Genomic DNA, 24,596 nt, shown 5'->3' with positions numbered 1-24,596 from the left:
TTCTGAAAATCCAAATACACTACAGGTTCCCCCTTATCTATTCTGCTAGTTACAACCGCAAAGAACAGATTCATCAAGCATGATTTCCCTTTCATAAATCCGTGTTGACTCTGCCCAATCCTATTATTATTTTCAAAGTGCCCTTAATAATAGATTCTAGCATGTTCCCTACTACTGATGTCAGACTAACTGGTCTGTAGTTCCCCGCTTTCTCTCTCCCTCCTTTCTTAAATAGTGGGGTTACATTTGCTACCTTCCAATCCGCAGGAACCATTCTAGAATCTATGGAATTTTGAAAAATGACAACCAATGCATCCTCCATCTCTATAGCCAACTCTTTCAAAACCCTAGGATGTAGGCTATCAGGTCATGGGGATTTATCGGCTTACAGTCCCATTAATTTCTCCAGTACTACCTTTTTACTAATACTAGTTTCTTTCAGGAACCATCTTCCTCTGTGTTAGGTATGACTCTAGCCAGTGCAGAGTTTTCCACGATTCCCATTGACTTCAATTTTACTAGGGCTCCTTGATGCCACACTTGGTCAAATGCTGCCTTGATGTCAAGGGCAGTCAATCTCACCTCACCGCTGGAATTCAGCTCTTTTGTCCATGTTTGGACCAAGGCTGTAATGAGGTCTGGAATACAATTCTGCTGCTGCTGATGGCCCACAGCGCCTCATGAATGCCCAGTTTTGAGCTGCTAGATCTGTTCTGAATCTATCCCATTTAGCACGGTGAGTGTGTCCTCAGTGTGAAGACAGGATTTTGTCTCCACAATGACTGCGGTTGTCACTGCTACCAATGCTATCATGGACAGATGCATCTGCGACAGGTAGATTGATGAGGACGAGGTCAAATAGGTTTTTCTCTCATGTTGGTTCTCTCACCACCTACCGCAGGCCCAGTCTGGCAGCTATGTCCTTCAGGACTCGGCCAGCTCGGTAAGTAGTGGTGTGACCGAGCCACTCATGGTGATGGACATTGAAGTCCCCCACCCAGAGTACCTTCTGTGCCCTTCCTACCATCAGTGCTTCTTCTAAGTGGTGTTCAACATGAAGGAGTACTGATTCATCAGCTGAGGGAGGGCAGTAGGTGGTAATCAGCAGGAGGTTTCTTTGCCCATGCTTGACCTGAAGCCATGAGACTTCATGAGGTCCGGAGTCAATGTTAAGTGATATGTTAACGAGCCATACAATCCCACCACTGTAACAAGACTCTGCACAAAATTAGGACTCTCAGTCTCCTACTTCTACTTATTCTTACCCAGGATCTCAAAACCCTTACCTCAGTCAAGCATTTAAAACAACTTATATTTAAATAGCACCTTTAACGTAGTTAAACATCCCAAGGCGCTTCACAGGAGTGTTAGAAGACAAAAATGTGACGCTAAACCACATACGAAGAAATTAGGGCAATGACCAAAAGCTTAGTCAAAGAGGTAGGTTTTAAGGAGCGTCTTAAAGGAGGAAAGAGAGGTGGAAAGAGAGGTAGAAAGGCGGAGAGGTTTAGGAGGGAGGTCCAGAGCTTAGGGCCTTGGCAGCTGAAGGAAAAGCCACCGATGGTTGAGCGATTATAATCAGGGATGCTCAAGAGGGCAGAATTTGAGGAACGCAGATATCTCAGGAGGTTGTGGGGCTGGAGGAGATTACAGAAATAGGGAGAGGCGAGGCCACGGATGGATTAGCAAACAAGGATGAGAATTTTGAAATTGAGGTATGGCTTAACCGGGAGCCAATGTAGGTCAGCAAGCGCAGGGGTGATGGGTGAACGGGACTTAGTGCGAGTTAGGACACGGGCAGCAGAGTTTTGGATGACATCAAGTTTACGTGAGAGGCCAGCCAGGAGTGCATTGGAATAGTCAAGTCTAGAGGTAATAAAGACATGGATGAAGGTTTCAGCAGCAGATGATGTTACGGAGGTAGAAATAGGCGGTCTTAGTTATGCCGCAGATATGTGGCCAGCAGCTCATTTCAGGATCAAATATGACACCAAGGTTGCGAACAGTCTGGTTCAGCCTCAGACAGATGTTAGGGAGAGGGATGGAGTCGGTGGCTAGGGAACGGAGTTTGTGGCGGGGCCCGAAGACAATGGCTTCGGTCTTCCCAATATTTAATTGGAGAAAATTTCTGCTCATCCAGTACTGGACGTTGGACAAGCAGTCTGTAGAGACTGTGGAGGGGTCAAGAAAAATGGTGGTGAGGTAGAGCTGGGTGTCATCAGCATACGTGTGGAAACTGACGCTGTTTTTTCAGATGATGTTGCCAAAGGGCAGCATATAGATGAGAAATAGGAGGGGACAAGGACAGATCCTTGGGGGACACCAGAGGTAACGATGCAGGAAGAGAAGCCGTTGTAGGTGATTCTCTGGCTATGATTAGATAGATAAGAATGGAACCAGGCGAGTGCAGTCCCACCCAGCTGGACGATGGTGGAGAGGCATTGGAGAAGGATGGAGTGGTCAACCATGTCAAAGGCTGCAGACAAGTCAAGAAGGATGAGAAGGGATAGTTTACCTTTGTTACATTCACAAAGGATGTCATTTGTGACTTTGATGAGAGCCGTTTCGGTACTATGGCAGGGGCAGAAACCGGTTTGGAGGGATTCAAAATGGAATTCTGGGAAAGCTGGGCATGGTTTTGGGAGGCGACAACACAGAGACTTTGGAGAGGAAGGGAGGTTGGAGATGGAGCGGTAGTTTGCATGGACAGTGGGGTCAAGGGTTGGTTTTTTGAGGAGAGGGGTGATGATGACAGATTTGAAGGAGAGGGGGACAGTACCTGAGGAGAGAGAACTGTTAACAGTATCAGCTAACACGGGAGCCAGAAAAGGAAATTGGGTGGTCGGCAGTTTAGTGGGAATAGGGTCGAGGGAGTAGGAAGTGGGTCTCATGGACGAGATGAGCATGGAGAGGTCATAAAGAGAGATCGGAGAGAAACTGGAGAAAGATAAGAGTTTAGGGCAGGGGGAAACCTTAGAGGAAGTTTGGCCCGGTGGGCTCGGGGAAGGAAGTGGCAGAGGCAGCTGATCAGATGATTTCAATCTTAGAGACAAAGAAGTCCATGAGCTCCTCGCACTTGTTGTTGGGAGGCGAGTGTGGAGGAGATAGGGGAGAGGGGTTTAAAAAGACGGTTAGCAGTAGAGGTTTGTAGCTGGGGTTATCTTTACATTCCAGAAAGATCTTGGAATAGTGAGCAGTTTTGGCAGACAAGAGTAGGACCCGATAATGTTTTATGTGGTCCAGCCAGATCTGACAGTGAATGGCTAAACCAGTTGTCCGCCATATCCGTTCAAGTCTGCGTCCCTTGGAATTGAGGGCGCGGAGATGAGGGTGGTGCCGGGGGAATGGCCAGGGTGAGAGAGAGTGTAATTATTTTAATAGGGACATGGGCATCAAAGGTGGTGGTGAAAACCCAAGATTAAGCATCACCTATTCAGTACTTCCTGACTTATCTAGCCTTCTCTTTTACTATTTTCAATTTTAATGTTGTCCTGGACTCTGGGCGTCAGGCCTTCATCTAGGTTTCTCAATAAAAGAAAATAGAGCAAGGCGGCCTTGGCTTCAACCCCTGCTCAGTTGACTAGCGCAGTAGTGGGAGCGCTACAATCCGCAGTGCCCCCAAGACTGGGAAGGAAGGAAGAGCATCCATCAACTACCCGGATTCCCAATGCACCGACTCCTGCTGGAATGTGTGGGTTGGCAGGAGGTATGTCAGCTGTGAGGCCCACATGGTCAAATAGCCTTCCAAAACTCACTAGCTGGGCTCACATATGAATAACCAATCAACTAAATGAAGTACTGCAGGGCTACCAGCACCTGAAGACATGTACCTGAGCAAGAATCAGCACCTTCAGGAAAGGAGCCAAGAAACAACAGGCTGGTAAAGAGTTGAAACAAGGAGTTAACTCCTTGGCTTTCTGGCCAGAGCAGTCCATAAATAGCATCTCTGTACAGCCCAGAAGATATGATCCGTTTCCTCCCCTTCCTGTTCCTTCTCTCCTGTGAATCAGGAGGGCAGGAAGTCTGACCCAATAAACTTTGCTATAGTTACCATCAATGCAATTTCCCCCCTCCCCCATAACAGGTCAGCAGAAAGCAGTTTTAACAGGGCATTTCAAAGAGGATCAAGTCTTTCCTGTTTCTACTCACAAGCAGAACAAAACATCTCCTTTCAACCATCACATTCCATCTGATTAACAAAACCTCATTTACTGTGACAAATGATTGAGGAACAGGCATCCCTGAAATACTCTCAGCACTTCTTGTTCCAGACCCTTCAACTTGGCTTATTCCCTGCATACAGCACTGAAGTTACAAATAGTACTGGGCGTGACTGTAGCTTTGTCTCGCCTCTCTGACACCATTGCCCACTCTATCCATCTCTGACATCGCTTCTCTGCAGTCCATCTCTGTGGCACTGCTCTATCCCAGTTCCACTCAACCATCACAGCACAAGGGACTACATTGCCTCCAATGGCTTCTCCTCCTCTGCCCACATGATCACCTCTGGTGTAGCCCAAGCAGCCCTCCTTGGTCCTCTTCCCTTCATTAATGTGTTACCTTTTGGCAATATCTGGAAGCTTAGGGTCAGCTTCCACTTCTACACTGATAACACCCAGTTCTAGCTCCTCCAGCTGTTGCTACACCCTCCCAACTGCCTGCCCAACATCAAGAACCTGGAGTACTGTGCAGTTTTGGAAGGAAGGATATACTTACCTTGGAGGTGGTGCAACGAAGGTTCCCTAGATTGATTCCTGGGATAAGGGCTGTCCTGTGATGAGAGATTGCGTAGAATGGGCCTATACTCTCTGGAGTTTAGAAGAATGAGAGGTGATCTCATTGAAACATACAAGATTCTGAAGGGGATTGACAGGATAGATGCTGAGAGGTTGTTTCCCCTGGCTGGAGTGTCTAGAACTAGGGGGGCATAGTCTCAGGACAAGGGGTTGGCCATTAAAGACTGAGATGAGGAGGAATTCCTTCACTCAGAGGGTGATGAAACTTTGGAATTCTCTGCCCCAGAGGGCTGTGGATGCTGAGTCGTTGAGTATATTCAAAGCTGAGATAGATAGATTTTTAGACTCTAGGGGAATCAAGGGATATGGAGATCAGGCGGGAAAGTGAAGTTGAGGCCGATGATCAGCCATGATCTTACTGAATGGCGGAGCAGGCTCAAGGGGCCGTATGACCTATTCCTGCTCTTATTTCTTATGTCCTTAATGCTTTCTTCCACCTCCGCCCCAAATCTTCACCAACTGCTGCTGGCTGAAACCCCTAATCCACCTTTCAAGGCTCCACTTCTTGAACACTCTCCTAGCCAGTCGATTGCCTTAATCGACCGGTTTATTACTCATTCAAAATGCTGCATGTGTCCTCACTCAAAGTGCCACACACGCATCTCCTCCAACCCCAACAGGCTCTCCGTGGCCCAACAAGTTGGATTCAAGATTCTCCATACTTTCAAACCTTTCCATGGCCTCGCCACACTCTCCCTCGGTGATATCCAGCCTTATGTCCCTGTACCCACTCTCCACTTCCAACACCAGGCTTCTCCCCGTCACTTTTCCACCTCCCTCTGTGCTTTCAGGAACCTTCTCCAAACATACTTCTTCAACCACGGACCCGCTCTCTTGTTTTCTCTTCCTGCAACAGCTCCACTGTTTTCCTCGATCTATAGCACTTTAAAATATGAGGGACGCTATAAAAATGCAGGTGGCTGTTGGCGGAAACATTCTGGTTAGCAGTCAAGCACTCCTGCTACCAAAGCCCCCTTTGATATCAGAAAGGAAAGGGTCCTAATGACTGGCTCAGCTGCACATTAATTCACTGTCCTCCGCTTTAACCCACACAAATATTTTTAACTTTTTTTTTTTTAAATTGTGCAGCGTGTTCCAGTTCAGTCATTAGCTGGCTGCTTCCGGAATACCCCGAGGTCCCTTTCGAGAAAAACTAAAAGAAATACAAAGAATTGGTTAAAGAAAGATCAAAGAAGTCCTTGGTCATGAAGAAAACATCTTCTAAATACAGCACTTGTGTGAATAATTTAGACGATGCACTGTTAGTTCCAGATCAATACATCCCACACATATTAGTGAAAAGTAGTAACTGTTGTGCCAATTAACGCCAAACAGTAATAAATCAAATCTAAATTTCCTCCCTTGCTCCTTAGGTCTCCCATGCTAAACAATCAGAACAAAGAGGACATGCATGCAATCGGTTCTGGGGATTCTGCCAATATTGCTTTCAATCCAGCAACTTCTGAGGTATGTGGTAACAGCCCCGGGTGATGCACTTACCAACTAAATCCTATTCCATAAAATGCCTGTACCTGTTGTAACAGCATGACCACAATTAGATATCTATGGAACAGGCACTAACTGAGCAGAAATTAGCAGAGCTGTATATAACCTGCCCTGAGCCCCGCAGGCATTAATGCTAGAATATAAACATTGTATGTATGTGCTAGCCTGTAACTATCAAAGTCTCTTAACAGGGTCTGGGAGTCCACTTCCAAAAACCACAGCACTGCACAATTGTGATTAGAGGACAGCAGAACACTGGAGACCCGAGCTAGAATTCCAGCCCTGACCTCCCATAGGAACTAGGTTTTATCTAGAGGAAATGAAAACTGACCAGCCACCAATTACTTCCTAATTTTACTCAAGGACACCTCCTGACAAGTCATTAAGCAGCAACACTGATGCTGCCTGATCATTCTACCCTCCTACTATAAACAAATATGATAGACAGAGGAACATTTCAATGGTTGATTAGGCAGCTCCACATTTGGTACTTAATACTTTCAAACCCCGAGCCGAGATTCAGCAATGCTTTTGTTTTCAATTTGTTCTCGGGTTGTGGGCAACATAAGGCTTAATTTATTGCCCATCCCTAGCTGGTGAGATGGTGGTGATGGCCCTTCTTAAGCGATTGTTTTTAACAACTGCATGGCTTGGTAGGCCACTTTAGAGAATATTAGGAATCAACCATGTAGTGGGGGACTGGAGTCTGGGGAGTGGGCAGGGAAAAAGAGATTATTCTCCTCCTGCACTCACGCCAACCCAGTCATTTGGCTCAGGATCAGACCTGACTGTTTGTGGAGACCAGCAGAAACAGTCCATCCCATGACCCACAACGCATTGAGAATTCTGCAACTCACTTAAATTGTGACCTGAAATATTAGATTAGTTCAATCCATGATGACAACAATAAAAGTTGACCTCAATTTATGAAATACATAACTTTATGATCCAGACATTTTGATGCACGCCAACTTAGCTTTTCACCCAATAACTTTGATGCCAAAAAGTGTTTTTGTTGGGCTGGGGTGGGGAGAAGACAAGAAATCTCTGAAGTCAGAAATACAAGTGACTAAACCACTATTAACAGCAAGTTATACAAATTAAGGAAAATAAACTCAAAAGGTATTTTTCTTCAAAATCAGATGTGAAGATTTAGTCCCTGCACTGTATACGTCTCCTGTAACTGGCTACAAAATCTCCCAAAAAACTTACTAAAATAATTCCGTGATGACAATTCTAAGTGCCAGCTCTCTCGTCCGAATCAGAAGGTTTTGAGTGCAAGCCCCATTCCAGAACTTGGACATAATCTAGGCTGACACTCCAGGACAGTAGAGAGAGTGTGCTGCAACGTCAGAGGAGCTGTCTTTTGGATGAGATGTTAAACTGAGGGCCTATCTGCTTGTTCAGGTAAAAGATCCAGAGCACTATTCGAAGAGGAGCAGGCAGTTCGCTTGGTGCCCTGGCCTATATTCCTCCACAACCACAATCATCAAAAAGACTTTAACTAGCATTTATATAGCGCTTTTTAGTAAAACTTCCCAAAGTGCTTCACAGGAGCAGTATCAAAGTTTGACACCAAGCTCCATAAGGAGATATTAGGACAGGTGACCAAAAGCTTGGTTAAAAAGGTAGGACTTAGGGAACGTCTTAAAGAAGGAGAGAGAGGTAGAGGCGGAGAAGTTTAGGGAGGGAATTCCAAAGCTTAGGGCCTCGGCAGCTGAAGGCACGGCTGCCAATGGTGGTCATTGATCTAATTTTCTATTGGCAGGACTCTGCTCTGTGCAAACTGTCTGTCACATTTCCCTACAAGCAACAGTGACTATACTTCAAAAGGAATTTATTGTTTGTACACTTTGGGACATCCAAAAGCACAATATAAATGCAAGTTCTTTCTTTATGATAACGGGAAAATAAAGTTTTGGTTTTTTAACTATATCTGTAGCTTCCTCCTTTGCTTTCTCCTGACTCCTGTTGGGATAGGGTTCCATAGGGGCATGCAGCCTCAGCTACCTCACACATATGGCTATTCTTCATATGTGAGCCCAGTGGGGCCGAATGGCCTGTTTCTGCGCTGTAGACTCAAAATAGAAAGTGAATGCGAGCAGGATGCTCAACTATAGGCAGGACATCACAGCAGAGTCTGATGCAGGCCGAGGCCCAGCCCTAATCCACATGCACCTTCCAACAGAGGGGCGCTGGATAGTGTTCAGGAGTGGGAACCGCAGAAAGTCGGTCCCCTCCCTAGCCCAATATGCTCAGGTTAACCGTAGGGCCCCCACTTAGCACTCAGCAGAGACAGGGAATTGAACCTGGATGTAAATTCTCATTTTAAGCGCGGTATAAACTGGCTTGTATGGGAAGAAATTGCAATATCCTTGCAGCAAATGCACACAAAAAGCAGTGCTACAAAGGTACAGATATGAAAGGCAGTCACACTACAACAATGACCGCACTTCAAATATAGTTCAAGTCGATATAAAGTGCTTTGAGATGTCCTGAAGATGTGATAAGATCTTGTACAAAGTTCTTCCTTCCGAATTCAGGGTACATGATTGCTGTTGTGATGATACTACAGGCCAGGTGTTCTCTGTATGCTGTTTCCCATTATTTTAATGAATGATTTGGACATAGGTACAAGAGGAATGATACCAAACTGGCAGCAAGCATAGCAAACTGAGGAAGAATGCAGAAGATTGCAGGCATACATAGACAGGTTACTAGTGTGGGCAGGCAGCTGGCAGATACAGTTTAATTTCAGGATATAACTGTAAATTAAGTTTACCCAAACAGTAAGATTCTTAACGGAAGGAAGGGACAAAGAAACCCAATGACGCAGATACATAAATCCTTAAATTCTAGAGTGCAATACGAAAAGGCCATAAAAAGGCAAATGGTATATTCAGGGATTATTATACAGGGGCATTGCATAGTAAAACAAAGCTAGTTATGTGTATTTGTAAAAGACGATGATTAGGCACCAGCTGGAGTAGTGTGTGCGGTTCTGTACATCCTATTGTAGGAAGGATATTCCAGCCATGGAATGGACATAGTAAAGAAACGATTGATCCAGAATACTATTAAAAACAACAAAAAGAATAAAGGTTAAGGGAGAATCTAATAGCAGTTTTCAAAATTATGGAAGGTTTTGAGGGTAAATAGTAAAAGACTGTTGCCACTGGTTGGTTGTTTTCATATCTTCGCACTGTTTCCTTCGATAATAGTGTGAAGCAGTGGAAGGGTTCACAGGCTGATTAAGTCTGGCAGTCCACAGCGTGATCGCTTCTTCCATGGGCATAGCGATACTTTACACCAGTAGTTAGTTCTACGTATATGGCGGAAGGGTTTGAAGGGCTCCCACAAGCCATACGCGAGGTGGGGCCACCCACACCCGCTGGATGTCAACCCAGAATTCAAAGCCAGAGTTCAGACTCCGCTCGCCGGGACTGGCTGGAGCAGGGTTCGAACCCTGCACCTTCTGACTCAGTGGCGGGAATGCCACCACTAAGGCAAAGGCTGGCTGCCTCTGGTTGGTGGAGCAGTAAGAAGTTTTGTCACAGAGACTTATTGAAATGTGGAACACTTGCATCTATACAATACCTTTAATGTAGAAAAACATCCCAAGGTGCTTCACAGAGGCATAATCAGACAAGAAATGGATGCCAAGCCAAAGATGGAGATATTAGGAGGGGTGACCTAAAGCCTGGCCAACAGGTGGGTTTTAAGGAGAGTCTTAATGTGTTTAAAGTTTTGTTCAAACAAATAGCAGCTAAAGAAAGACTTGTATTTATATAACACCTTTCACAACCTCAGGATGTCCCAAAGCGCATTACAGTCAATGAAGTACTTTTTGAAGTGTAGTCACTGTTGTAATGTAGGAAATGCAGCAACCAATTTGCACACCGCAAGCTCCCACAAACAGCAATGTGAATGACCAGATCATCTGTTTTATTTTTAAAAGTGCTGTTGGTTGAGGGATAAATATTGGCCAGGACATCGCGGCAAACTGTCCTGCTCTTCTTCAAAATAGTGGCATGGAATCTTTTATGTCCACCTGAGGGGGCAGACAGGGCCTCGGCTTAACCTCATCCAAAAGACGGCACCTCTGACAGTGCAGCACTCCTTCAGCACTGCACTGGAGTGTCAGTCTGGATTATGTGCTCAAGTCTCTGGAGTGGGACTTGAACCCACGACCTTCTGACTAAGGCGAGAGTGGTACCACCGACCCACTGACAATTTAAAAATTCTGATCCCACAGGTTTGTGCCCTTGGGCTTTTCACTGAAGGTGACGCTGCTACCGGACAGCAGCAGCCAGAAAGCCATGTCGGGGGCCAGCCGGGCAGCTGCAGACATCAGGCCTGTAGTTACACTCCCGTCTCCTGCCGTGCTTTCTGGTGCTAAGCCCCCGAGGAGTGGGTGTTCATCAGCCACTGTAGCAAGCTGCATGCAGCTGTCAATCATACAAACATTCCCAGGTCCGATTTAACAACTACAGCACCTTTTAATGTAGAAAATCTACTTCACAGGAGGGTAATTAGACAAAGATGGATGTCATCCCGAAGGCGATATTAGGAAGGGTGGCCAAAGATTGGTTTTAAGAAGATTGTCAATGAAGAAAGGGAGGTAGAGAGGTTTAAGAAGGGAATTCCTTGTCACTATACAGTTAGAAACGAAGTAATTTAAGAGGGAATTACATAAGTATTTGGAAAATATAAAAGATGGGAAAGATAGGAACTGGAATTAGAGTAGCTAGCTTGTTGAAGAGCTAGCACCAGCACAATAGGCCAAATGGCCTCTTTTTGTGCCTAAATGGTCTAGCTCTAATTTCTGATTGAATAAATCACAGGAGCTGAGGATTGCTGGCACCCAAGTCAATCTCTTCCCTATATATCCATGAATGAAATTAAAACAGTGATGCGCTAATGAGCCCCATGAACAAATGCAATCAAGCAATTTACACACACTGCCCTGTGCGACCATGACAACATGCACTGAGCGGAAAGGAGCATCAGACTGTTGCAAAATAAACTCTTTCCACCATCCTCTATACAAATTCCCTGCAACCCAAATCCAGTGTGGAAACATTGACAATTACTTTTTTTTTTAAGAAGTGTAAGTTTTGACAGAAATAAAGAGTCAGAGCTCCCATCAGACATAATATTTATCCAACAGGCTAAAATATGCAGTAAAAGTAACTAGCACACATGGCTGATTTACCCAATGAGCTAACAAGCCAGGTCTGTTCACTAGATCAGTATAACTAACTGGACACTGACCCATTTTCTCTGCACAAGAGACTCCAGTCCAAGAATTGAGGTGTGCAGACCCTGCAAGAGAAAACATCCCAAATCCTGCTTTAAAGCTGGCTAGCGTGCTGTTTACTGAAACCATCAAATTCAGTGATTAGAGTAGAATATAGTGGACGGACAAGGTACGTAACCCCAAAAGCTACAACAGGTCAATCTGTACCACTGCTGTCAAAAAGGCAGGGATCACTGATCATTTGAATATTTGCCACATGGCCCAGCTTACTTCAGCTGCCTTCCTTCACAGTGGCTGGAAAGTCATCAATGCACATTGACTGCACAGATAAGACACCTGCACAACTTTTACACAATTTAACATTTTTCAAGGATGCCCCCGTTCCTGTGAATCGCAAGCACAAGAACTAGTGTCCATCCAAATATTGTGAATAGAAAGAGCTTATGATTGTTATTTCAGATCACAGACAGAAGTAAAGTTTTTGTTTAATGTTGAGCCAACCTACTAACCCCCCAGTTCAATCCCCAATGAACAAAGTGTTAACAGCAAAGAGCCAACTTAGGGCTAAAAACATCACTCGTGTGACACCAAGGGCCTGCAGGTAATCATGAACAATGGGCACGTGGAATCACAAGACCCGACACAGGGAGTCCCCTCCAATTGTCCTGCTCATGAGCGAGATCAGACAGTGAGCGAGTGAATCTATTTGTCCGTAGGGACATCACAGCTAAATCCAATCCTTCCCAACACATGTCCCCAAACAGCAAGCAAGAGTGCTAAATTTCTCCTCCCCAACTCATGGGCACTGAAGCCAACAGTAGTGATTCTACGGTTACTCAACTTCAGATAATCCCAACACAAGGGCTCACACTTCGGACCTCATATTCCATACGATAGCAAAATACTGCGGATGCTGGAAATCAGAAACAACAGAAAACGCTGGAAAAACTCAGCAGGCCAGGCAACATCCGTGGAGAGAGAAACAGTCAACGTTTCTGGTTGAAACCCTTCTACAGAACTGAGAAAAAAAGGCAGGAAATTAAAAGATTAAAAGGCAGTTTGGGGGTTGGGAAATGGGGGAGGGGATGAAAGAAGAGACATTAAGAGATATTCAAGGTGAGACAAGATAGTAATAGGACAGGTAAAGAACAAACAAGCGAAAGACAGCTGCCATGTGGGAGAGAGAGGAAAAGGAAAAGGCACAAACCAAAAGTGTGGATAAAAAATATAAAAATGTAATAGGGGCCGTGGTTATGATCTGAAATTGTTGAACTCGATATTGAGTCCGGAAGGCTGCAAAGTGCCTAATTGGAAGATGAGGTGCTGTTCCTCGAGCTTACGCTGAGCTTCCGTGGAACAATGCAAGAGGCCGCAGACGGTGAGGTCTGAGTAGGAATGGAATGGTGAATTGAAATGACAGGCGACCGGAAGCTTGGGGTCACCCCTACGGACTGAACGGAGATGTTCTACAAAGCGGTCACCCAATCTGCGTTTGGTCTCCCCAATGTAGAGGAGACCACATCCTGAGCAGCGAATACAGTATACTAGATTGCAAGAAGTACAAGTAAATCGCTGTTTCACCTGGAAGGGGTGTTTGGGGCCTTGGACAGTGGGAAGGTATATGGGCAGGTGTTGCATCTCCTGCGCTTGCACGGGAAGGTGCCGGGCGAAGGGGAAGGGGTGCTGGGGGCGATAGAGGAGTGGGCTAGGGTGTCTTGGAGGGAGCGATCCCTAAGAAATGCTGAAAGGGGAGGGGAGGGGAAGATGCGTTTGGTGGTGGGATCACGTTGGAGGTGGCAGAAATGGCGGAGGATGATCTGTTGAACGTGGAGGCTGGTGGGGTGAAAGGTGAGGACAAGGGGAACCCTATCGTGGTTCCGGGAGGGAGGGGCAGGGGTGAGGGCAGAAGTGCAGGAGATAGAACGGACACGGTTGAGGACTGTGTCAACCACAGGATAGGGGAATCCTCGGTTGAGAAAAAAGGAAGACATGTCGGAAGCACTGGTGTGGAAGGTGGCATCGTCGGAACAGATGCGGCGGAGACGGAGAAACTGGGAGAGTGGAATGGAGTCCTTTGGTGGCAAAAACAGGAAGGCAGATTATCTGAATGGCAATAGATTGGGGAAAGGGGAAGTGCAACGAGACCTGGGTGGCCTTGTGCACCAGTCGCTGAAGGTAAGCATGCAGGTGCAGCAGGCGGTTAAGAAGGCAAATGGTATGTTGGCCTTCGTAGCGAGAGGGTTCGAGTACAGGAACAAGGATGTCTTGCTGCAGTTGTACAGGGCCTTGGTGAGACCACAACTTGAGTATTGTGTGCAGTTTTGGTCACCTTATCTGAGGAAGGATGTTCTTGCCATGGAGGGAGTGCAGCAAAGATTCACCAGACTGATACCTGGGATGGCAGGAATGACATATGAAGAGAGATTGGATCGATTGGGCTTATACTCACTGGAGTTTAGAAGAATGAGAGGGGATCTCATTGAAACTTATAAAATTCTAACAGGACTAGATGCAGGAAGGATGTTCCCGATGGCGGGGGAGTCCAGAACCAGGAGTCACAGTCTAAGGATAAGGGGTAAGCCATTTAGGACAGAGATGAGGAGGAATTTCTTCACCCAGAGTGTGGTGAACCTGTGGAATTCTCTACCACAGAAGGCAGTTGAGGCCAATTCATTAAATATATTCAAGGAGTTAGATATATTTCTTAAGGCTAAAGGGCTCAAGGGATATGGGGAGAAGGCAGGGACAGGGTACTGAGTTTGGATGATCAGCCATGATCGCATTGAATGGTGGAGCAGGCTTGAGGGGCTGAATGGCCTACGCCTGTTCCTATCTTCTATGCTTCTATGTTACAGGAGGCGGGGTGGGAGACGTGTAGTCCAGGCAGCTGTGGGAGTCAGTGGGCTTGTAGTGAATGTTGCTCAATGTTTCAGCATTCCGTAGGGACCGCTCCCTCCCAGACACCCTAGTCCACTCCTCTATCACCCCCAGCACCCCTTCCCCTGGCACCTTCCCGTGCAAGCACAGGAGATGCAACACCTGCCCATATACCTCCCCCCCCCCTTCCCACTGTCCAGGGCCCCAAACACCCCTTCCAGGTGAAACAGCGATTTACTTGTACTTCTTGCAATCTAGTATACTGTATTCACTGCTCACGATGTGGTCTCCTCTACATTGGGGAGACCAAATGCAGATCAGGTGACCGCTTTGCGGAACACCTCTGTTCAGTCCGTAAGGGTGACCCCGAGCTTCCGGTCGCCTGTCATTTCAATTCACCATTCCATTCCCACTCAGACCTCACCGTCTGCGGCCTCTTGCATTGTTCCACGGAAGCTCGCGTAAACTCGAGGAACAGCACCTCATCTTTCGATTAGGCACTTTACAGTCTTCCGGACTCAATATCGAGTTCAACAATTTCAGATCATAACCTTGGCCCCTATTATATTTTTATATTTTTTATCCACACTTTTGGTTTGTGCCTTTTCCTTTTCCTCTCTCTCCCACATGGCAGCTGTCTCGCTCTGCCAGCGCATTTCACACTTCATCTAGAGCCATTGTTTGTTCTTTACCTGTCCTATTACTACCTTGTCTCACCTTGAATATCTCTTAATGTCTCTTCATTCATCCCCTCCCCCATTTCCCAGCCCCCAAACTGCCTTTTAATCTTTTCATTTCCTGCCTTTTTTTCCTCAGTTCTGTAGAAGGGTTTCGACCCGAAACGTTGACCCTGTTTCTCTCTCCACGGATGTTGCCTGGCCTGCTGAGTTTTTCCAGCGTTTTCTGTTGTTATTTCATATTCCATACATCACATTTGACACCTTCCTACGACATACCATGGTGCCACACCATTTATCATTAAGCTGATCAGGTGACGGCCCAAAACTCATCCTTAATTTAAAAACGAAATGGTGTGAAGGTAGCAAACATCTCACAACTGAAGTTGTAATGCAAGATTTATAAAATAGCCAGACTATTTTTAAGGGGAAAAAAACTAGTCTTGAGGGTGTAGTGTATGTACCTTTAAGGGGAGAACTACTTTTTACAGCTCCTGTATACTGTAGTACCGGCAGTGACCACACCTGTATATAAACCCTGAGTAGGGATCTGTACTGTTAGTTTTAGAGTAACCCTCATCCAGTAAACACCTGTTGATTGTTCCTCTGCATTCTCTGTCTGTTTGTTGAAGGACACCATACATTAAGGTTCACGGATTTAACATTGGCGACGAGTCGATTCGAAACTACCTGCAACTCTGCAGAAGGCGGCCGATTCCAGGGGCACGGGCGTCGACCATCCGGCGGAGACTCCAGCGAGACGGGCTGGCAGCAGGTACGGCACAGACCCTTCCCGGACGGCAGCGGCTGGAGCCGACCGACGGCACAGGGGAAGTCCGAGCAGCGTCGACGGTGTAAGAGAGAGGGTAAAGCGCACGGGGCGCAGCCGGGGTTGAAGACCGAGCGGCGTCGACGGAAAAAAAAAGGGTAGAGCGCACGGGGCGCAGCCGGGGTTCAGGACCGAGCGGCGTCAACGAGAGGCGCGCAGGAAAATGCGCAGAGCGCGGCCAGTGTTCAAGGGTTGAGCAGCGTCCGCGGGGGAAGAAAGGAAAGCGCGGGAGACGCCATTTGAGCCTCAGCGGAGAAGAGAGCGCGGGAGATGCCATTTTTGAGGCGCAGCGGAGAAGGAAAGCGCGGGAGACGCCATTTTGAGCCAGCGGAGAAGAAGGGAGAGCGCGGGAGACGCCATTTTTAGCCAGTCGAACCACACCTAGGGATGCCGAAGAGTGGCAGTGTCACAGCGTTCGACAATGAAGTCGAAGATTAGGCGACATATGTAGAACGCATAGAAGTGTACTGCAAGGCGAATGAAGTGCCAGATGCCAGGAAAGCACTGGTATTGTTGAATTCCATGGGTGCAAAAACGTATGGCTTACTACGAAACCTAGTAACCCCAGAGAAGCCAGTGGAAAAGGATTTTGAAAGCATAGTGGCAATCCTACAGGGCCACTTAAACCCCACACCACTGCTGATAGCAGAAAGATTTAAGTTTCACAAAAGGAATCAGCATAAAGACGAAAGTCATGCTGAGTATTTAACGGAACTGCGCAAGCTATCAAAACACTGCCAGTTTGGAACGGGACTAGCAGATACTTTAAGGGACAAGTTTATGTGTGGGCTTCAAAGTGAAGGAACCCAGAAACAGCTTCTATCAGAAAAGGATCTTACGCTGGACAAGGCTTTCAGCATGGCAGTATCACACGAAGCAGCCACACGGGGCGCTGCAGAGATACAACGGAGACCGCAAGAATATGGCACAAATGAAATGTCATATGGAGCAGTGAAGCATTATCGCTGCGGCAGAACAACACATGACCATAAGGATTGTTGGCTCAAAGACCAAGTGTGCAGACAGTGTGGAAAAGTAGGACACACAGCAAGAGTCTGCAGGTCGGGAAAGAAAACCAGCAGCAAGAAATCTCCACAGAAGTACAAAAAGGTACATAAGGTGACGGAGAGTAGTTCAGACGAACAGAAAAGTGACAGACACTCCGGAAGCAAGGAGCTGGGTTGTCTGAAACTACATAATGTAATCAAAATGGAGGATCACCAAACTATCTGGGTCACGCTCAAGATAGACGGAGTCCAAGTGAAAATGGAATTGGACACAGGATCAGCCCTAACAGTCATAAACCGAAGGGACTACAAGCGGCTATTCTCACATATACCCTTGAGAGATACAGAGATTGTCTTGAAGACGTACACGGGGCAAAAAGTCTACCCCAAAGGAAAAATAAGGGTGAACGTTATATATAACGGCAAGGAAACACCAAAAATGGACCTATATGTATTGCCAGATGGAGGACCACCACTACTAGGACGTGAATGGATCTGGAAGATACAGCTAGATTGGCATTCCATACAAGCACTGACTGTAGATGCCAAAAAGGAGGACGACGTCACACCTGGACGACTGTCAAAAATGCTAACTGTTGCACAAGAAGTGTTCCAGCAGGGACTCGGAACACTAAAAGGCATAACAGCGACGATCAAAATAGAGGAAAATGCAAGCCCAAAGTTTTTTTTTAAGGCCAGACCGGTGCCTTATGCGATCCGCCCAGCCGTCGAAGCAGAGCTGGAAGGTTTGGTACGTTCTGGAGTACTGTCCAAAGTGGACTGGAGCGAGTGGGCTACACCCATCGTTCCTGTAATGAAGAGGTCATTGAGTAATACGCCTGGGGAACCAAAGAAGGTTCGCATCTGTGGGGCCTTTAAGGTGACAGTGAACCCAGTCCTTCACACGGTACAATATCCGCTTCCGCGGATTGAAGATATTTTCGCCTCGCTATCTGGAGGAAAACGCTTCACTAAGATTGATCTGGCCCAGGCGTACCTGCAAATGGAGGTAGAAGAAGCCTCGAAACAGTACCTCACGATCAACACTCAAAGGTCTCTACCAATACAACCGGCTGGTGTTCGGGGTAGCATCAGCTCCGGCTATTGGCAAAGGGCAATGGATCAAGTCCTGCAAGGGATCCCAGGGACCCAGTGTTATTTGGACGACATCCTGGTCACAGGCGAAAATGACAGTGATCACCTCGCCAACCTGGAGCAGGTGCTCACTAGATTGAAGGAATATGGGCTCCGAGCTAATCGCCACAAATGCGAGTTTTTCCAGAAGCAGATCTCGTATTGTGGCCACGTTATTGATGAAGAGGGGTTACATAAGTCCCCTGAAAAGATTGAGGCAGTAGTCAAGGCTCCAGCACCGGAAAATGTGTCACAACTGAGGTCGTTCCTCGGGCTGGTGAACTACTACCATAAGTTCTTGCCGAATTTGTCTGCAGTATTCACTGAACACCCTACTACAAATGGGGGTACCATGGAAGTGGAATGACGAATGTAAACGAGCTTTCCAGAAGTGCAAAGAATTGATCACATCCAAAGAGGTGTTGGCTCATTTCAACCCAGCACTACCAATTCGGTTGGCGTGTGATGCATCACCCTATGGTATTGGAGCGGTGCTGTCGCACAAATTCCCGGACGGCTCGGAGAGGCCAGTAGCCTTTGCGTCTCGGTCACTAACCTCAGCCAAGCGTATCTACGCCCAGATTGACAGGGAGGCCCTCAGCCTAGTGTGGGGAGTGAAAAAGTTCAACAACTATCTGCATGGGCAGAAGTTCACCTTGCTGACTGACCACCAACCACTTGTCTCCATCTTTAATCCAAAGAAGGGCGTTCCGGTGATGACTGCGCAACGGCTACAAAGATGGTCCCTTTTTCTAGGGGCGATCCAATATGAAATAGAGTATAAGGGCACGGAACAACATGGAAATGCTGATGGGCTATCACGCCTGCCACTGCCTACTGCGGAGGAAGCACCAGCAGTGGACCCTGTCGAAATATTTTATTCGACTATAATTGAACGCTTGCCAGTAACTAACGCGGATATAGAGAAGGAGACCCGAAATGACCCGACACTGTCTCGGGTATATGACTTGACAGTGAAGGGATGGCCAACACATGGCGACTCACTGTTGCCAGCATTCTCATCCAGAAGAGAACAGCTGTCAGTATGCCAGGGGACAGTGATGTGTGGATCCAGAGTAGCGATTCCACCCAAGTTAAGGGAGAGTGCTCAATGAGCTTCACAAAGGCCATCTGGGAGGGGTGAAAATGAAAAGCCTTGCTAGGGCTTGTGTGTGGTGGCTGGGGATCGATCAGCAAATCAAGGACCTGACAAAGAGCTGCTCAGGATGCCAGAAGGTCCAAAATGCACCACCACATGCCCCTCTACACCCATGGGAGTGGCCCTCCTCTCCATGGCAATGGGTGCATATTGATTTTGCTGGTCCATTCATGGACTCAATGTTTTTAATAGCCGTGGATGCGCACTCGAAATGGCCTGAGGTGATCAAAATGTCCTCCACCACCACGGAGAAAACGATTGCAGTCCTACAGACCATATTTGCCAGGAACGGCTTGCCAGAGCAGATTTGCTCTGATAACAGACCACAGTTTGTGTCCGAAGAGTTTCGGAAATTTATGAAAAGGAATGGGGTAAGGCATTACACATCCGCCCCGTATCATCCAGCCACAAATAGATTGGCTGAGAGGTTCGTACAAACGTTTAAAAAGGCAGTAAGGGCCATGTGCGATGACGACATTCCACTGCAGCATAAGGTGGACAATTTCCTGTTAGCCTAAAGAAATGCAACACATGCAGTCACCAACCAGACCCCGGCCATGATGTTCTTTAACCAAAGGTTGAGATCTCGTCTGGATTTGCTCAGACCAAATGTACGAAGAGATGTTGAGAATAAGCAATTCCAGCACATCAATGAGAAGCCGACAAGGAGCTTCAATGTAGGGCAACCAGTCTTGGCCCGCGACTACCGAACAGCGAAATGGCAACCAGGAACGATATGCACACGGCAGGGGCCACTAATGTACACAGTGGATGTTGGGGAGAACATTGTGAGACGCCATGTCGACCAGATCCTAGAGTCACAGGAACAAGTCAACCCCATGTCTCGCGTACCTGGTGATGAACCCGACATACAGGTAGCATCTACCCCAGAAACAGTAGCATCGGAAACTGATGAACCAACCGACGACAGGGGGCCAGAATGGCCTCCGCACCAAGAGCAAGACACTCAGGGAAGGCGCTATCCAGAAAGGATCAGGAAGCCGCCCCAAAGACTGAATTTATAAATGGACTATTTTCAGTTAATGTTGCATGTTAAAAGTGTTAATTGTTAACGAATGTTATGGTACTGTTAATCTAAAAGGGGAGGAATTGTAGTGTATGTACCTTTAAGGGGAGAAGTACTTTTTACAGCTCCTGTATACTGTAGTACCGGCAGTGACCACACCTGTATATAAACCCTGAGTAGGGATCTGTACTGTTAGTTTTAGAGTAACCCTCATCCAGTAAACACCTGTTGATTGTTCCTCTGCATTCTCTGTCTGTTTGTTGAAGGACACCATACATCAAGATTCACGGATTTAACAGAGGGTTCAACACAGACCTTCCAACCCAAGGAAAATTCCTCCAGTGAAAACTCCCGTCCAATGGCCATAGGTTTGAGGTGCGGCCAAATGAGCTGGAGACTCAGGGGTTTGCAATGCGCCCCCTCCCCAAACTGACCCTTCATTAATTCTGTGGAGCTAAAAAAAAAGGAAAAAACTTCAAATGCTGAAAATCTGATTTTAAAACAAGAAAGCCGTGCGCAAATATCCAGGAGTCCCTTCAATATCCGGAAGAAAATAAACAGTGATTTTTCCGAGTGGAGAGCCGGCTCTCTGTTCTGGTCCCTCGGCAAGCGTCTCCACCCGGGGCTGAAGCCGTCCGTGGAAGCGGCCAGGCCCACGACCCTTCCTATCCCGGCAATCGGCTGCTAAACCCGGAGCACCGCACCACCCCCCGCCCTGCCGCAAAGGCCGAGCCATTCCTCCGGTTCAATTTAACCGCGGCTCCGGAGCCCGGAACAGGCCGGCAATGGGGCTGCGGCAGGGCCCGGGTGCACAGACCCCGGGACTCGAGGCCAGCCGCAGGAGAATTGCCCGCGGCTCCCGGCACCTGGGACTGGCTGCCACCCGGGCCCCGGGCTCGGCCTGACTCATTGTCTCACACCAGCGCCGATAGTAAGAGTAGGCCTAGGCCTAGGCCTAAACCGCGCTTTCCAGTCTCCTCCACCTCCCCAGCTGCTCACCTCCCACAGGCTCCTGCAATAACGCGGGCTCCTCCTCCGGCTTCATTCAAGCCGACAGCGGGACTCGGCGCCAGGAACCCGCGCACTGCCGCAACCTCGGCCTTTCATCCCGCGACAAGGCGGCTACTGCCGCAGGAACATCCTTACCCCGCACAGAGGCGGCGCCTCCCGCGGTTCGGAGGGCAGACAGCGCCTCCCGCGGCTCGGAGAGCAGACAGCGCCTCCTGCGGTTCGGAGAGCAGACAGCGCCTTCCGCGGTTCGGAGGGCCGGCAGCGCCTCCCGTGGCACGGAGAGCAGACAGCGCCTCCTGCGGTTCGGAGGGCCGGCAGCGCCTCCCGCGACACGGAGAGCAGACAGCGCCTCCCGCGGCTCGGAGTGCAAACTCTCCACATTTAGTATGGAGCCTTGGACTGGGTTATTTCTCCTTTTTACCATTCCATTTCAGGGAGCAGGGTCAGGAAATACACTGATGATCCATTACATCACTTCTTCGACAGCACCTCCCAAACCCGCGACCTCTACCACCCAGGACAAGGGCAGCAGGCGCATGGGAACACCACCACCTCCAAGTTCTCCAAGTCGCACATCATCCTGACGGAAATATATCGCCGATCCTTCATCGTCGCTGGATCAGAGTCCTGGAACTCCCTACCTAACAGCGCTGTGGGAGTACCTTCACCACACGGACTGCAGCGGTTCAAGAAGGCAGCTCACCACCACCTTCTCAAGGGCAATTTAGGGATGGGCAATAAATGCTGGCCTTGCCAGCGACGCACACATCACAGGAACAAATATTTAAAAAAATCTCCCTGCCCTTAATCGTGATTAGCAATTTGCCACTGAAATAATGGTTGGACTGTATATTGGCGTAGAATAAATGCATTATGAAAGCCTCTAGGAAACCAGGCACATACAATCTGCTCACTGATTGAATGGAATTAACTTCCTGTTGATAAAGTACCATTGGCACTTTTGGGAAACGGGACACTCTGTAAAAGTGAAGCACCCTCTCTTGATTCCCGTCATGTTTAGGAAAAGGGATAGGGTCCATGGCTCTGGCAAACAATGAATCATTGGCCTGATGCAGCCTAAAAGTGGCAAAGGGGTTAAAGGCAGTCGTGACTTTCACCAGCATCAGCAGAGCTGTCCCAGTTGCGGAGGGAGTTTTGGCTGCTGGAGACAGCAATGTTTTTTTGTACCTGTACACTAGCTTTTAATGATTTATGCACATGGACACCTAAATCCCTTTGCTCCTCCACAGCTCCTAGTCTATCACCATTAAGCAAATATTCCGATTTGTCTTTCTCAGATCCAAAGTGAATGACTTCAAACTCCCCTATATTGAACTCCATCAGCCACAGTTTTACACATTCTGTCTATGTTCCTTTATAACTTCCTCCTTCCATCTACACAACTTGCTGTGGCTCTTAATATAGTGCCCAGTTTCTTTCTCACATCAGCTCCAACTGATCCTGCTACCCACTTCCAACATGGTAGCTGTCATCTTGCTGTGTAACCTGAGCTTTAAGAAATGTAATACATAGGAATTGAATACCTCAGTAAAAAAAAGCACACGTGAGATTCCAGCACTCCATAAGGGAAAACATGTTGCCTGAGGGTACAGTGCACTTTGGGAGATCCCATCGACTTGTAGTGCATGGCCGTTCCCAGTGGAATTTCTGGATTACATATGCATGGCAAGCTCTCACCCATGCAGTACGCTGCCTCTGTGACCTTGCATATGTTGACCAGGAAAGTTATACTGCTTCGGTGATTTAAAGATCTGCAGCAGCCACTTAGAGTCCCAGTTGAAATAAACAGAAGTGAAGGGGATTAAAGCTTCACATTAAATCTGTCCACTGGAGTGTTCAAGACTATGCACGGGTACTTTTATGGATAGTGGTCCTTAGGAGCGGATATGTACAGTGAGGCAAAAGACGGTTGCTTTGGTGAGCATTCAAGGGTACCCTTCTCTGAGCAGAGTCACCCAAAATGTCAAGCAGGAAATAGCTGACAGGTGAATGCTGCCTGCAACACCAAGAGGTCTGGCTCCAAATGTGAAAGATCTGAGGAAATGTGCCATCATAATGCTATCTAGCAAGTTCCTATAGCAAGAATCTATCTCAAATATGCAAGGCACAAAGTTAGTCTTACTGCTCACCTCTCCAAAGCCCTTTGTATGCTTTACCACACATGGTCGCACAGCAGCCTGGCAATCATAAAGGCTGCACTTTACATCTGAAACTGTTGTCAACTGGAGTATTAATGTGGCTTCACACAACAAACCCTTTCAACACACCCCAGCTGTGTGAGCAATTACTGACACATGAAATGGACCACAGTTTGGGCTCTATAGGGCTAATTCAGCGAGGCTGTGCTCCCACCATGGAGGCTCGGTGCGCATGAGCATGGGTCAACAATAACTTGATTCTCACTGCTGCCAAGCTCTGATCCAGCAGTGCAGCTTAGCCAGGTTTTCCCTTATATTTGATCTTTAAACTTACAACATCTCAAGACTACCTGTCTGCTTGAAGGACAATATGGCACAAAATAAAAGGGAATAGACTAAAACTGGAGAAGGTCCCAGAAATGACAGGCTCCTGACTCCCTTTCAGGACACTATCCTTGACAGCACCAAGGGAGTGGGGAAGGTGAAGATGGAGGCCTTCCCCAGGCTCAAGCTGGTACCATCCTGCTTCAGGTGAGACATTAAGCTGAAGCCCCATCTGCCCTCTCAGGTGGACGTAAAGATCCCATGCACTATTCGAAGAAGAGTAGGGAAGTTCTCCCCGGTGTCCTGGCCAATATTTACCTCTTAACCAACATCACTAAAACAGTTTATGTGGTCATCATCACATTGCTGTTTGTGGGAGCTTGCTGTGCGCAAATTGATTGCCGTGTTTGCTACATTACAACAGTGACTACACTTCAAAAATACTTCATTGGTTTTGAAATGCTCTGTGACGTCCTGAGGTTATGAAAGGCGCTATATTGATAACACTCCTGTAAAGCGTCTTGGGATGTTTTACTAGGTTAAAGGCGCTATATAAATACAAGTCGTTCTGTGTATATGCAACTCTTTCCTTTTTTCTTCTTATGTTTTGTCCCCTACTCACTCACAGAGGCACAGACTTATGCACAGACACAAAAAAACCACAGCAGTACATCACAAAGCCAGCTCTGTTTGAAGGGGTCTCTTGGATCAGCACTGTAACATATTTTCCTCTCTGTTATTGTGGATGTGAAGAGCAGCCTGTCAGAAGTCACAGTGGGCCCTGAGCAAGCCAGCACCTCACATAGGAACAGGAGTCAGCCATTCAGCAC

General features: G+C 47.4%; 1 protein-coding gene across 1 annotated transcript in view; it reads right to left on the bottom strand.

The window, feature by feature from the left end:
* Positions 1-21,436, bottom strand: part of dpp9 (dipeptidyl-peptidase 9) — a 116,494-nt gene extending 95,058 nt beyond the window's left edge. The window contains exon 1 of the mRNA XM_086004931.1: positions 21,272-21,436. The gene's annotated coding sequence lies outside the window, so the exon portion shown is untranslated. The remainder of the gene's footprint in view (positions 1-21,271) is intronic.
* Between the last annotated feature and the right edge of the window lie 3,160 nt (positions 21,437-24,596).

The sequence above is a fragment of the Somniosus microcephalus genome, chromosome 13 (genome assembly GCF_052327205.1).
Source record: "Somniosus microcephalus isolate GS21.2 chromosome 13, FLI_Smic_1.0, whole genome shotgun sequence".
NCBI classification, from domain to species: domain Eukaryota; kingdom Metazoa; phylum Chordata; class Chondrichthyes; order Squaliformes; family Somniosidae; genus Somniosus; species Somniosus microcephalus.
The sequence above is the reverse complement of the archived record's forward strand: the minus strand, read 5'-3'. Positions and strand labels throughout refer to the sequence as shown.